The 4,660-nt window shown below is 33.2% G+C and overlaps 1 long non-coding RNA gene across 1 annotated transcript; it reads left to right on the top strand.

The window, feature by feature from the left end:
• The first annotated feature begins 1,318 nt into the window (after nucleotides 1–1,318).
• LOC140179500 (uncharacterized) lies at nucleotides 1,319–2,097 on the top strand. Its single transcript, XR_011872982.1, has 2 exons — nucleotides 1,319–1,631; nucleotides 1,704–2,097. It is a non-coding gene; the product is annotated as an uncharacterized lncRNA (long non-coding RNA).
• The last annotated feature ends 2,563 nt before the right edge of the window (nucleotides 2,098–4,660 follow it).

Raw genomic sequence — 4,660 nt, 5'->3', positions numbered from 1 at the left:
TTGTTATGAATTGAATTAGTTCTTACTAATTATATTTTACTTTTCAAAAATACAAAAATGGAAGCACATGACAGTACAACTGCCACAGGTAACAGAAATCAAAATAACATATACAAAATTAATCAAATTAATATTACTATACGTAGTTTAGTATTCAAAATATATATCACGAAATTATACATACATTATAGTGTCTTTTTTAATCAAACAACACATCAATCATATATGAAGTTATAAAGTTAACATTAAAAATTTGGTATTCAACTTTTTCAGACATCATTCATCCTTAGAAATAATTTTAAAAAAATTAATGGTAAAAAAATAAATAAATAAATAAATTTAATAATATTTAAAAATTAATATATAATGGCAAAACCTGTTTTAGTGTACAAAACTTTTTTTCCATTTTTATCCTTCTTAATAACCTACCCCACGTCAGTTATTCCGCATTACAATACTCTCACTATCTCATCTTCATTCACGTTCTCTCTTATTTTATAAATCAAATCCACGTAATTTCTATAATAATTATCTCTTTCTTCTCTTATTCTCTCTCACTTCACGTTGCTTTTACTAGAAAAACTTCCTTTATTTCTCATCCATCTTTTCATGCATCTTTCTCACTTTATCTAATATAATTTATTTGTCCTCATTAAATAAAAGTGTGAAACTATGTTTATATGTTTGTTTTGATTAATTACCGTTGACAGGATACCAATGGAAGTGGTGGACCGACTTGGCAAGACTATGTCTGGCGACGAAGACAAAACATGAGCGAAGAACAGAGGCAGCAATACCGTGCCAGTTAAGTTATACATCCCATTAATAAATTTACGTAGTTAGTATATCATTTAATATGAATTACCTTTTACAATATATTTTCATGCTAATAATAAATTTTCTAAATATTCAAATACTAATAATAACAGTGAAGTTGGTCCAAGTAATAGACGGAATGATCCAAATATAGGTAAAAATCCTGTATATTTATTGGTGTTTGCTACGGTACGATGATAAATTTATACGTATCCATACGTTTAAAATATAGACAAATAATAATAAGCCATGTGGAATTTATTTTCCACATCAGCATTTAATTTATTTTGTTTAAAATATATATTATATCACCACTTTTACTAAAATACTCTTTTAATTAAATAAAAATAAAAAATATTTTTTATTTAATTTTATAAAAAAATTTAAATATCTTTACTCTATTTAATTAGACGAAAATATCCTTTTAAATCAATCAAATTTTAAAATTCATCTAATCCTAATTTTATATTTTTAAATAATTTAAACAACAAAAAAAAAACATATCTAAAAAACAAAAAAAAATAAAAAATTGTTTGTGAAATCTGGGTTTGAGAGACCTCTTCATCTTCTCAAGTTCTTCACTCTTCTTCGTGTCTCTCTCTCCCCCTGGAGCTCGGCCTCTCTCACCGTGGCGTCACCGTTGCTCTCTGTGTCGTCATCGTCTTGCACATAGTCGGGCACCTTCGTTGCGCTCTTCATCGCCGGCGGCAGAAGCAGCAGGTCTTAGGGCTAGTCGTCTTCTTGCTTCGAGTCTCGCCGTCAGTCTCCTTCGCGCAATCAGAAGCTGCTTCATGATTTGTTCAGTTCTAACAAAGGTAGGATTTTATTGTTCCAAGTCAGTTGAAACTTGAAACTGTGACGCTGATGTTTTCTTCCCTTTTCATTAGAATCATCGAAACCAAAGCTACACAACTTTTGCAGCTGCGTTCAATGCAATGAGAGAAAGCATGGTTGGTTCAATTGGATTTTGCTACAATCTGCACCTCCACTTCCACAAGCCGAATTCAGCGCTGCCTGCAACTCAACGTCGCTGCTTTGCGGATCAGCTATGCACCATTGCTCATATTCAGCAAATACCCTTTTTCTTTTCTTGCCCCTTAGAGGTGAATTTCAAATTCTGTTAGTAGTCATGTTCTGCTGTATCTGATACATCTTAATTTTAGATCCATTTCTAGCATTTGGAGAGCCATGAAACAAGCATAGAAATTGTGCGCATATGGACTATTAAGAGTTGTTAGTTTTATCTTTTCTACTTAAAAAATTATTATGCACTATATTTTTTATGGACTCTTTTTGAAAATTAGTGGTTCCTAGTCCAAACTGCATTATTTAGTTATATATATTACATTGAAATTTCATGATCTCCAATTTAGTTCTGCTACAAAGTGCTTTGTTTGATGAACTTTGAAGATTTCTCCAGTAAAAAATTGTTAAATGCTAATTATTTGTCATCCCCTTTTTTTCCACTACTAATCTGGTTTAGCTTGAACTTATGATCTTTTGCATCTCATTCATCAAATCCAAAAAGGACACTGAATTGTCAATTAAGTACACAACTTTAGGTTCCAATGCATATTTCACCAAGATTTTCATTTATTCATGTCAAGATTTTAATTTTCAAGTTGCAAACTTATGCAGTCTACTATCTTATACTAAATAAAAATTTTAACAGTTAGAAACAGTGCAATATAATGGGGAAAGATAAAGCATAGCAACACATGCCAAATTTGTTTCTGCTTGTGCTGCTATTCTTTTGCGGTGCACGTACCCACCTAATAATCATCTTACCAAATAAAATGTTATCCAAGTTCTTGAGAAATTCCACATTTTCAATTACTAGTGCTACTCAAATATGTTTCAGCAAGTAAGATAATATCATGCATGCATGTCCTTCCTTGAGATTGTAACTTAATGTCTACTTTGTACAGAATTTTATTAGAGTCAACACTAAACCAGACTTCTTGAATTACCATCTTGAATTAAAGAAGATATAAAAACTTAAAAAAATCAGTAGACATATAGTTCAAAACAAAACAAGAACAATAGTGTACACTTCGAAACTGATGAAGAAACAAAAGGCACTTTGACTTCAATCCAGGTTGTTAAGACAATTCTTCTTCATCTTCCATTAGCTACTCCATGTCTTTATAATGTCAATATGCTTGATGTGAGATATCATGGGCCAGCACTCTCCAACTTGCGGCCCGTATTTTTTATATAACTCAGCACAACTTATGATTTGCAAAACTTGGAGACTTGTTAGGCGGTGGATATCACTGGGAAGAGACATTAATTTTGAACAATCGAAGATATAAAGAAATTTTAAAGCACTCAGATTCGACAGCCATTTGGAAAGTACCACCAGCATGTAGCACCATCCAATCACCAAACTTTATAACGTGCTTGCATATTGTTGGAGAAAATGAGGCAAGGGATCCATATAAAAAAGAATAATGGTTTTTAACCTCAAGACAGCATTCATATCCTCAGATCTAATAAGCCATTCTTCATTGTCAAAACTACCGATTATCAAAGTTTCTAACTGAGGAAACTGGCACAGACTTTAATTTGCACAGCCGCTAACTTGCACCGGCCGAAACCCTCCACATATAGGGAGGGACGTCTATTTACAACTACTTAGTACCCTGCATTAGTTCTCATTAAATCAAATAGTGCTATCCAAATTCTTCCATAATTTCTCAATGATCATGGTCTATTTACTCAAACATGTTGAAGATATTGGTTAAAAGAAATTTTAAGAAGAAAACTTGATTTCTCATAGATGTCCCTCCCTAATCCCGAGGTTGTAACTTTACATTTAATTAGTAGCAAATTTCAAAGGTGGCAAGCAGGAGTGTTTGAATTGGAGTTTGATGGAAAAATAACCATACAGGAATAGAAGACACGAATCTAAAAGAGATGTTGCCATAATGTTGTACATCAAACAGACAATCCAAGTGCAGTTCTGATCAAGTGTACATTATGAAAAACAAAAACAACAACTATACAAAATGGAAACCATGAACAAACAAAGTCACTTATAGTTTAATCTCGGCCATCAAGTCTTTGATCTTCCTCCAATTTTTCTTCATCTTCCTTTTATGATGTCTTCTTGATGTTAGGTATCTCCTGCCAATAGTCTACATCTTCTGTAATCTAGGATAATCACTGATTTGAAATGATTTAATTGCTGGGCGATGAAGGTTACTGGGGAGAGACTTCAAATTAGGACAATTTGTTATTTGAAGAGATTTCAATGAACTTGGAGTTGACAGCCATTCAGGAAGTGACTCCAGCCTGATGCACTCTTTAATAGCCAAAGTTTCTAATGTGCTTGCCGATCCTTGAAAACAACTAGGCAAGGTCTCCACCAGCTGTGGCAAAGAATGAAGATAAAGGACTTTTAATCTCAGGTAGAGTTCTGCACTTCCTCAGAGAATTCCAAATCACCACACTTGTTGATTACCAACCTCTCACAACTATCAACCTCCAAAGTTCGAAGATTAGGCAACTTTCTCCCTACAAACAATGACTCCAACTTGTCACACTTTTTAATACATTAATATTCAAGAGAGCTCAGGTTTGCAATGTTACTCTCAGGCAAAACAGATTGCTTTGTGGTTATCCCCAGATGTTGGAGATTGATCAAATTTCTCAATTCTTGTGGGCTTGTGGCAATACTTCAAGCTTTGTGCACCCATCAAGAAGCAAAGATTGCAAATTTAGTAGTTTGCAAATTGAAGCAGGCAGCCTCTGAATTTTGGTATTGTTTCTGAGAGAGAGAAATCTTAAATGTGCGAAAGACGGCATTTTGAACAAACCCCACAAATCAAAAACCGATTTT

Source organism: Arachis hypogaea, chromosome 15, assembly GCF_003086295.3.
Source record: "Arachis hypogaea cultivar Tifrunner chromosome 15, arahy.Tifrunner.gnm2.J5K5, whole genome shotgun sequence".
Lineage (NCBI taxonomy): Eukaryota > Viridiplantae > Streptophyta > Magnoliopsida > Fabales > Fabaceae > Arachis > Arachis hypogaea.
Note: the sequence above shows the minus strand (reverse complement) of the source record. Positions and strands in the feature narration are given on the sequence as shown.